This window comes from Oryctolagus cuniculus, chromosome 2, assembly GCF_964237555.1.
Source record: "Oryctolagus cuniculus chromosome 2, mOryCun1.1, whole genome shotgun sequence".
NCBI classification, from domain to species: Eukaryota; Metazoa; Chordata; class Mammalia; order Lagomorpha; family Leporidae; genus Oryctolagus; species Oryctolagus cuniculus.
Genome location: NC_091433.1, coordinates 168365938 through 168377243, shown reverse-complemented (window position 1 = coordinate 168377243; position 11306 = coordinate 168365938). Strand labels below are relative to the sequence as shown.

The window sequence follows — 11306 nt, the reverse complement described above, 5'->3', positions numbered from 1 at the left end:
CTTGGTATATAAGGTGAATTTGCAAATGAGTTACAATGAGTGGATTTTGCAAATGAAAAAGCAGCTAGATTTTTATTTTATGGTGTGGGGCTAATGTAGACTTTATTTTGTAAGAAATTAAGAACCATATTTTTTTTTTTTTTTGACAGGCAGAGTGGACAGTGAGAGAGAGAGAGAGACAGAGAGAAAGGTCTTCCTTTTCCGTTGAAGAACCATATTTTAAACAGAATGTCACCATTGTAGTCCATTTTGTACTATCAAGGCAGGATAGCAGACTGGCTATTTTGTAGTGAACAGAAAACTTTTCTCACAGTTCCAGAGGCTAGGAAGTCCAAGAATGTAGGGCCAACACCCAGTGAAGGCTCCTTGCTGCATCATCCTGTGGTAGAGGGAGAAGGCTAAGAGAGGAAGAAAGAATGAGAAGGAATGAAGAGAGCAATCAAGATAATAATCTCATTTACATTAGCCACAAAAAATAAATTATTTATAAATAAATTTAACCCAGGAAATGAAAGATATCTACAATGAACATAATAAAACACTAAAGAAATAATAGAGGACATACAAAAATACAAAGACATTCTGTTCATGGATTGGAGGAATTACTATTGTTAAAAAGTCCATACTTTACAAAATGAACTACAGATTAAATGTAATCCCACAAAATGTTATTTCCTACAGAAATAACAGTCTTAGAATTCATATGGAATCACAATATTCATATGGATCTACAATAGCCAGAATGATTCTAAGTGAAAAAAATCAAGCTAGACCCATCAGAGTATCTCACTTGAGAGGATATTTCAAAGCTATGATAATTAAAACAGCATGGGACTGGCATAAAAAATGACACTAGATTGATGGAATATATTAGAGCATCTCTACATTAATCCACATATGTACAGCCAATTGATTCTTGACAAAGATGCCAAGAGTATGCACTGGACAAGGACAGTCTCTTCTGGAAATGATGCTGCCACAACTGGGTATGCACGGTATGAAAATTTGTGCATACCTCTCACCATGTATAAAATCAGTTTAGGATGGATCAAATACCTAATTGTAGGATAAACTATGAAATTGGTAGGAGAAAATACAGGGGGAACACTTCAAAACATTGATATGGGTAAAGATTTTTATTTTTTTGGCAACAAAGCAAAACTAGACAAATTGGATTATATCAAAATGAGAAGCTACTATACATCAAAAGAAACAATCAACAAAATAGACAGTGAACACAATGGTATAAAATAATTGCAAGCCATTCATCTGCCAAAGGATTAATGTCCTGATTATATAAGGGCCTCAAAAACTCAACAACCACAACAACAAAATCCAATCCAGTTCCGAGATGAACAAAACATCTGAATAGATGTTTTTCAATAGAAGAGATGCAGACAACTAAACATAAATGTGAAAAATTGCTTGATAGCCCTAACCATAGAGACATACAAATGAGAACCACAATGAGATATTACCTCACTTATTAGGATAGGTATTTTCAAAAACAGAGAAAGTAATACTGATGAGGATGCAAAGGAAAGGAAAACATTTGTAAATTATTGAAAGAAATGTAAATTAGTAAAGACACTATGGAAAATAGATGGAAGCTCCTTAAAATCACTTTCCCTGATTTAATCATTGCACATTGTACCCAATACATTTTTAGTAATGTTGACTTTTTTTTTTTCAGTTTTCAGAGAGATGGAAATGCTAAGCTCATTTGATCTTGGCACATTGAATTCTTGTGTTGAATTTATCACACTGTACCCCATAAATCTATACAATTAAAATTTTTTTTCAAAGCCTGGGCTTTGAAGTTAGCACAGTAATTTACCTATGAAATGTGCATTGTAAGCTTCCTGTTTGTTTGTATCCATATTGTTATATAGAGGTAATTATGTGCTTTTCCAAGAGATGAATAGATAATATGGAGATATTTGCAGAAGACATAGAGCAATTAATACCAGGTTACTTCAAAATGTTTGTGGAAAAATGAAATTAAGAGATATGTTTATTTTTGTGTAAGAACTTTTTGAAATTTATGCATAGATTATTTTCATAATATACCTTTTTTCATAAATCTTTGAAGGTCCCTTTTGTTGTCTGTGATTACAAGGTGATTATATCAACTAAACTGTGGTACTTTAAGAGTAAGAAATAATGGTCCTTCTACTTCTTACTTGTTGAAGTCTTTTTTTAGTGGAGGAGTAGACCTGTGATTATAAAGTATATTAAAAATTCGATATCACAAAAATTAACAGAAAAAGAAACAATGGAAGTAGGAGAAAGGGAAGTATTTTTTGAATTGTATTTATTAACTACATTAAATCTGTCCTCTATATTAAAAAATTGTTATAAATTTTTGAGATATTTATGGACTATTATATAATTGCACCTATATAAAACAAAATGATAATTTTAAAATAGTAATTTTTATTTAAAATCAGAAATTAAATATATATACTTAAAACCTCAAGGCAACATTAAAAATGTTATAGTGAATGTTTGAATATTTAAAAATAATATAAATAAAAATTTATCCTTTGTGCATATGCATATACTTTAAAATATGTATTTGAGAAGCAAAGAAAGGGAAAGATAGATAGAGCTCTGTGGATTAGTTATTATTGTTTCTATTATGCTTTGAATAGAACTTTGCTAACCAAACTCATGCGGGCATTTAAAGTCCAAAGTCTTATGTTTTTTTTTTTTTTTTTTTTGACAGGCAGAGTGGACAGTGAGAGAGAGAGAGACAGAGAGAAAGGTCTTCCTTTGCCGTTGGTTCACCCTCCAATGGCCGCCGCGGCCAGCGCAATGCGACCTGCGCACCGCGCTGATCCGATGGCAGGAGCCAGGAGCCAGGTGCTTTTCCTGGTCTCCCATGGGGTGCAGGGCCCAAGCACCTGGGCCATCCTCCACTGCACTCCCTGGCCACAGCAGAGGGCTGGCCTGGAAGAGGGGCAACCGGGACAGAATCCGGCGCCCCGACCGGGACTAGAACCCGGTGTGCCGGCGCCGCTAGGCGGAGGATTAGCCTAGTGAGCCGCGGCGCCGGCCACAAAGTCTTATGTTAATAGTTAATAAATTAATGTTAATGGTTGATGAATTCAGGGTGGAGACTTGATTAATTAGGACATCGGAGAGATGGGCCTAGAAGGAGGTCTTCAGATCCCTGGGAGGTTGCACTTTGGAGATGGTACCTGTGAGAGGGTTGGTTATATAAGCTGAGCAAACTTCATGTCTCCCTCTGCTACCTGGCTTGCCATGTGATGCTTCCTCTGCGTGGATCTACCATCTACCACCCTCATCAGGAGCCGGGCTTATGGGACCACCTGATTTTGAACTGTGAACCTCCATAACGTAAGCAAAAATAAACCTTCCTTCTTAAGTAGCTCCTCTCAGTTACTTTAGTTAAAGTAACACAAATATGATGATAAAATTCCCATTTTGCAGATTCAGGCTCGCATACTCCGAGTGGTACCTTGATACTCCAATTTGGTCACACAAGGAACAAATGCCAGAGGAGGAAGTTGAAACATTTGTCTGCCTACAATGTTAATTCTATCCACTTTTTATATACACTATTTCACAGAAATTAAATTATAGTTGCACTTTATTTAACAACACTTCAGTTAGATACATACTTTAGGACAATTATATTGGGTTCTGGTTACAAGTTTGAACAAAGCATGACCTTAGTGGGCTCACAGAGGTGAAGGGACTCAAGTCTTAGTCATATAAGAAACTCATATAATGATCAGTAAATATTATAATCAAATCATTTCTACATTCTGAAATCAAGAACTGCACAAAAGTAAAAGAGCCTGAGGTAATTTTTAACATTAAAATTGCCATCAGAAGAAAAAAATGCATGGATCTGAGACCCAATAATCCCTATAAAAATCAGACAAATGGATCTATGCCATCCTTTTGTCTATGAACTAAAATACACTTTTTATTTCTTCTCTGGAAAATTTATATGCTTAAATATCAAAAAGATATAGTCCTGTAAATTTACCATCTTTTTACAGGAATAAAAACTCTCTTTTGTATATGTGATTGTGGGGAGCAACTCGGACTATACTGTTACTGGAATTAAGACTTATTCTATACATCTGCTCTCCCACAATATGGCGCGGGGAGAGGAGCAAACAGCTTCTACCCAGCTGCCTCTCACCAACTTGACAAGCTGCAGGATCTGCTCCTGATTGGAGGAGAGCAGCGCGCTCAGCGTGTGGGTAGCAGAGCACGGATTGGTGGAGAGGACTATATAGGAGGAGAGAGACGGCATGGTGGTGTGGGTTGGTTGGAGAGTGCGTTGGAGAGTTCGCGGGGAAGTTTGTTGCTTCGTTCTTTCTCATTTCTCTCTACTCATTCTCGCTTTGGGAGTTTGCTGTTTACTTATTCTTACTTTACTATAGAAAGGACTTGTAAAAAAGGGGAACATCAAGCGTCCGGTCCGGTGCGGCTCCTCTGCGTGCAGAGGAGCAGCAAATGGTGCCGTGACTCGGATATGAAGCCTAGGCAGGGTTTTGTGTCGTTCCTCCACGAAGAGGGGGAGCGACATAATGGTGCCATGACTCGGATAGCAAACCTAGGAGGGAAGAAACGGGAAGAAGTGGGAAAATACCGGAGAGAGAGACTAGCAAAGAGCCTAGGGAAAAGCCGGATGGAAAAGGTGCCGGAAGAAGCTATTGAAAGCCTAGGCATAGACTCGGATACGGACTGTGGGAAAGAAGTTAGGATTGGACGTTAGGATTGAAAGCGAAAGTGGAAGCTGGGAGAAACTTAGACTCGGACACGGACTGTGGGGAGAAGCCAGGAAAAATGAGAGGGGAATATTGTTGGAAGAAAAGTTAGGAAACATACCCGGTAGAGAAAAATGTTAGGGAGGATGAAGCCACGAGTGCAGGCTGAAGCGGAGACGTAAGCTATCTTGGGATTCTTCAAGTCAGCCTGGGGAGCAAAAGGCGAAAATCTGGAACCAGAGGCAGAGACGTGGGCCGCCAGGTTGGAATCAGTCAGATTAGCCCGGGGAGCAAAGGACAGGAAGCCAAGCCGAAGGGCGCAGACGTGAGCTGGGTTGAATTCGCCAGGTTAACCCCGGGGAACTTGGACTGAATGCCGGTGGCGGAAACGTGAGCTGGGCTGTGTGACTCGCAGAAGCCGCCGCGCGCAGAGAGAGCGCGCGGGGCACAAACGGGGAGAGCGCACGGGGCGTGAGTAGGAAACGTGGGGCTAGCGCGAAGGCCGTGGTGCGGGCGCAAAGGGCGCGAAGCCGAGCCGCGCAGAGCCGGGAGCCGCCGCAGGGCGGGTGCCGGGAAGTGGCGCAGTGCCAAGAAGCAGCCTCAGGGCGGGCGCCGGGAAGCCGCGGGGATAAGAGAAACAAGTTTAGAAGTAAAATGAGAGAAATAGGAATGCTGGCAGATAGAAGTAAAATGGGAGAGATAGGAATGCCCGGAGATAGAGAAATAGAGAAAAATAAGGCCTCCCCACAACACGCATGGCAATAAGAGCTTGGATTCGGTCTGCCTGATTAGTAAGATAATAAGCACCTGTGGGCAGCTGCAGGTCACTGAAGACAGGCACGTTATCAACACCAATAAGTCTCCCCACAATACGGCAATGAGAAGGCTTGGATTCGGTTTGCCTGATTGATAGGGCTTGTAAGCACCTGCAGGCAGTTCTAGTAGAGCAGAGCATGCGCTGCAGGGCACCGAACACAGGCAAGCATCAGCGCCTAAAAACCTCCTCACAACATGGCGAAGAGAGGACCTGGATTCGGTTTGCCTGATTGGTAGGACTTGTAAGCACCTGTGGGCAACTCTAGCAAGCAGAGCAGAGTGTGTGCCGCGGGGCACCGAAGACAGGCGCGTATCAACGCCAAAAACAAAAAGAAAGGGGGATCTGTGGGGAGCAACTGGGAGCAACTCGGACTAGACTAAGTTACTGGAATTAAGACTTATTCTATGCATCTGCTCTCCCACAATATGGCGCTGGGAGAGGAGGAAACAGCTTCTACCCAGCTGCCTCTCACCAACTTGACAAGCTGCAGGAGCTGCTCCTGATTGGAGGAGAGCAGCATACTCGGCGTGTGGGTAGCAGAGTTGGGATTGGTGGAAAAGGACTATAAAGGAGGAGAGAGACAACATGCACCAGGAACACCTGAGGAACATCTGAGCAGCCCCCGAGAGAGCCGGCCGGCGGTGTGCCGCTCCCCCGCGGAAGTGGGGAAAGTGGCTAGGGGGAACCGCCCTTCCAGGGAGGTGGAAGGGTCGGTAGCCAACCCGGGAAGAACCAGCAGCAAACCCAGGAAGGGCCGAGCAGACAAAAGAACAGCGCAGGGTCCTGTGTCGTTCCTCCACGAAGAGGGGGAGTGACATGTGATGAGTATGTTACAGGGAATCAGGCATCACTTGTGGAGGGTATACAGTCAGCCATCTAACTCTGGTCTTCTGGTAGGCCAAAACAGAGACCTCGGCCCAGAACTGGACATGAAACTCTTTCCCTTTCTCTCACTGGCCCAAAAATGTTCAGGCCTGGGGCTACCTTTAGTTCTATGAACAGCCATGCCTGGCAGTTCTGGAAAATTAATTTTCATATCACCCCTGTTCTGGCCTTAGAAACTGTAATATCAGATGGTAAAAAGACACACTTCAGTGAAAACTAAAAATTAATTCATTAAATTCCTCTGAGCCCGCAAAGGTTGAAGAGCCTGAGAGAACTGGCTCTGAGGTAGGTAGCATCATGGATTCTGAATAAAGAGGGATTACAAAGGTCATAGAAGCGAGTATTCTCTCAGGATAGCTTTTCGTTCACTTACTGGTTGGAAAATAATTAGCCTCATGTGCTTGGAGTATAAGAGCCATGAAAATGTTCATTCTACAGTGTGCTTACTGTATTCTTCATTAACACCCTGGCATCTCAGTACTTTCAATTATACAACCTTTATACCAGTGTACTAAATTGAAAATACAATTGAGATTTTCTGAGTGGAGTGAGGATGTTGAATTAGCTTTAAGATTCTGCTGTTCTAAAAATTCAGGCAATTGCATTGTTAAAGACTTAACTATTTGCCTCAAGCCTATTTCTTTAATAAAAATGCCAAAAAGGCTTTATAATTTGTTCTATGTATCTTAAATCACCGCTTCTGATCTGTCTTCAAAAGGCACCTGAGGACATGGTCAAGTAGCATAAACCTTCTCTAATGGTGGAATGAAAAGCTGCTTCCATGGTATAGTATTTTTCTTTTTATGTGTAACATATTTTTGTAAGAAAAATATAATAGTTTTACAAAATTCAAGGAACCCCATGATTCCCACAACCTTAGAAAACAAAAATCATTAAAAGCACATTTTAATTTATTCATTTATATGAGCATCAAAACATATTTTTGCAATTTTAAAAAATAAATTAGGACCAACTATATTTATTCATTATCTAAGTGTTTTGGGGAAATGAACAAAGGGCATTTTCTCAGACTCTGCCTAATCTCAAAAGCTCAGACAGTCTTATAAAGTTTCATGCAAATCTAAACATGACCTGAAATATCATTGTTACATGTTTACTAAGTTTGTGGTTATTAGTAAAAAGGAACAAAAATTATAATGAAAGATTTTTCTCACCTCCCCTTCTTAATTTAAAATTAGTTTTGCTATATTTTATGTATTTTTTCTTTAGCAGGTCAATACATTACTGGAAATTATCTTCAATACTCTTAAAATGGCTTATTGTCTGCATTTATAAGTTTTGGTGTGCTGCACACACAATATAGCCCTGGCAGCAATCAATTTGTTTTACATGCATTTCTTTTATTGTCTTTTTCCATTGTATAATGAGAATCTCCTCACAGCAAGGGGAGGAAACAGCAGCATGACTATTTTGATTTTATTTTTTATTTTGTTCCTGGCTGTAAGGCTGAAGGAGACTACTGGGATAGATGAAAAAGATCTGACATTGGTTTTGGGATGTGGGGTGGGGGTTTTATTTTCAAGGTTGAGGTTTTCTGATTTGAAAAAATGTGCCATGGAAACTACCAATTGATGTCACTACCTATTAACTTATTAACATTCTCCCTATAGAAGAGAACAGTTACAGGTAAATAATGGGTTGACATCTATATTATTTGAGCTTATGGATGCCACTTTTCATTACTAAATATATAAATCCAATCCAGCTCTTTCTAGATTTGAGGTTATAGTCATCTACCCATCATTTGGAATCATGGGGCAAATAACCTCTGGGCTACACTGAGATATGCCAATATTGCTTAATATCTTGTAATAGACATTAATAATTGCTTAGCTAGTATGCATATTCCTTTAATTCCAAACTAACAGAGAGCTAGCTTTGCTTGGAATGTCATTATGATTAGTTGTAGTTCCTAACTTCCTTGCAGCTAAGAAAAATATTTTTGCAAAGTTCTGGTCAGTAAGATTAAAAAAAAAACACTTACACATTTATTAAGAAGGTTGGCTTCTTTTTATGGATTTCATTCAGTCCCCACATGAAATTTTATTTTTTTTTTATGCAATGGAAAAATGGGGAGATGGAAAATGGATATGGAGCAGCTACTGTGTGACCATAGGTAGGAAAGCCACGCTCTATGAATGTTGGAAGAGAAAGATAAAATATCCTGGGGGTATTGATGGCATCTTGAAGTCACTGCACCAGTCCTGAACTGCCTATTTGTGCTTTCCTGATGTGTGACAAAAAGTATCTTTTATTTGCTTAAGGACACTCTGAGCATACTTGTGAGACAGAGAGCCAGTGTACACTTTAGTGGTGGTTTTGTAAGACTGAATAAAAGACTACCCCCTGAAAATCACAAAGAAGTTTCCATTGATTAGGTATTTAATTATTGTTGTCTTCTTGTTTTGTTGAACTATTAAGCTCCCACACAGAATTTTGGGAGCATAACAATCAATTTTATTTAAGAGATGTACACTGGGATCAAATGTATTGACTAGACAGTGGGAATATAAACATTTCACAGGGCATTCTTTCAAGGAGTTAGCTATAAGAAGGCTAATGATAAATAAAAATGTTTCAATACAGTTTAAAACATCATGATGGCTCTAAGCAGTGCTTCTTGGATAAAATATTTGTGTTGGTGCTAAGTGTTAGAAAGGAAAGATATGAGGGAGACTGAAAGCATTAAGGGAGCAGAAGCAGTAAGTGAAAAAGAAGAGAAGCTCAAACATTCAGAATTACAGAAACAAATGATAACAAGATATAGAGGCAGCACTGAGCCAATCAGAAATATACTGATGCTGTTTTTACCGACTGAAAATTTGTCTTGTAGGCAATGGAGAATCTTGGCAGAATGTTAAATTAGCAGGTGTTACAATTGGCAATGGTAAGGAGAAAATTGGCACAGGTTTCACAGAATATTATGGAGAGAAACCCAGAGTGAGAAAATCCAATTGAGGCATAATAGTAATGTTCCCATTGAGAGAGGGCAAGGATAGGGAAGTGAGAGAGAATCAAAAATAAAGAAGATAATAGTGACATATTTCTTCACCAGTTTTATGATAGTGAGAGTTTGGCAGAGACTGAGAGTATAGCTGAAACAGAATGTAATAAAAGCTCTTAGTACAATACGTTCCAGGCCTGTATTCTGGTCCATTCCATTTTGCTATAAATGATACGTAGGCAAAGATTATTTCTAAGGAAAGAAAACACACACACAAAAACTTCTAGAATGCAAGGTTATTTCTTGAAGTTTTATATCACATTGTTTTGTGGTTAATTACCTTAAGTGGTAAAATTTCCTTCAATAGGTATATTAATAAAATGATAAACCATAGTATACCCATAAAACAGAGTTTACTTGGTGATAAAAATAAATGAGCAAAGCTGTACATATACAGAAAACAAAAGCCATAGTGGAATCCTAAACACCCATTGTTAAGTGAACAAAGTCAGTTCAATTTATAGGATGTTCTTCAAAAAGGCAAAATTTTAAGGACAGTCAAAAGATCAGTTATTTTCAGAGATTCAGAAGTAGATGAAAAGAGAAACAGATAGAACACAGGGCATTTCTAGGACAGTGAAACCTATGACACTGTAATGGTGGGCATATGACATTATGTGTTTGTCAAAACCAATAGAATTGTCCCACACAGAGAATGAAGTTGTTGTCAACTATGAACTTTAATTAGTAATAATGCTTTACTATTGGCTCATTGGTTGTAGAAAATACACAGCTGCAGTGCAAGATTAATGGCAGTTAATGGCAGGGGATTACAGTTAGTGGTAGGGGGCATTGGGGGGTGGGAGAGCTTCTACTTTCTGAACAATTTTTCTGTAAACCTCTTAATCTAAACACAATTTGCTAGGAAAAAATAATTTTCTCCAAATTAAGCAAGTCAGATCAATATCAGATAATGGAAGTATCTTTTTTCAAGACAGAGAAGTATGATCACAAGCTCCTTGACACACAAGTTGTCCTGCTGTAGAGAGTCTTTATTTTTTTTTTCTTAACAAGGAATAGGAACAACCTCATCCTCTCCTCCTTTTCCACTTAATATTTCTGAGCAGATCAAGGGTAATATTCTGAAGAGAATTCAGCTTACAAATTTCAGTCTGACATTTTGGGATTTTTTACATGATAAATGAATTATTTAGGTTTTGCAACTGTTTTTGATTCTCCCCACTTCACACCCTGTTCCTTCAGAACCTGCAGTCACATCCTTGCAAGCACTTGTGAATCCTATCACATGCAGGCTGTGCTTCTAGATGTTACCATGGCATCCAGTGTCATTCAAGTCCAAAAGCTAGGCAAACTAGCCCACAGAGCAGGTGACATTTCCTTCACAAAGGAAACTTTGTGAAGGAAACTTTGCTTCTACACTGATACTGTGAGCTATCTCATTGACCTACACTGATAATTCAGATTTCCAGCTGACTTGAGACTTAAGTGTTTGATTCATTGATAAGTCACAATAAATCTGTTTCTGTGGGTATAAAATAATATATATTTATATATAATATATATAATATATATATTTCATATATATATATGAAACACTCTCAAAATCACATTTACAAAGTCTTTCAAAGTTGATTGTTTAAAATGATGTCATCATATACCTATACTAATGTAGCAGCATTTTTGATGTTAACAACTAGAGACCGATCACTGGCCAAAATCATCTTATTGTCTACACAAAGTTTTAATCTAACACCAGCTAGACTAAATTGCATTCTTTAAGCCTAACTCTAAATGACTTTGTCATTCTTTAAATGAAATATACTCTTAGGTGGAGAAAATATTAAGACTAATCAAAAGAACTTCAAGT

At 38.8% G+C, this 11306-nt stretch overlaps 1 long non-coding RNA gene across 1 annotated transcript in view; it reads left to right on the top strand.

Annotated features, from left to right (window-relative positions):
* The first annotated feature begins 3181 nt into the window (after positions 1-3181).
* The window catches only part of LOC103347703 (uncharacterized), a 141571-nt gene continuing 133446 nt past the window's right edge, over positions 3182-11306 (top strand). Inside the window, exon 1 of the long non-coding RNA XR_011386938.1 lies at positions 3182-3363. This is a non-coding gene — a long non-coding RNA (uncharacterized lncRNA). The remainder of the gene's footprint in view (positions 3364-11306) is intronic.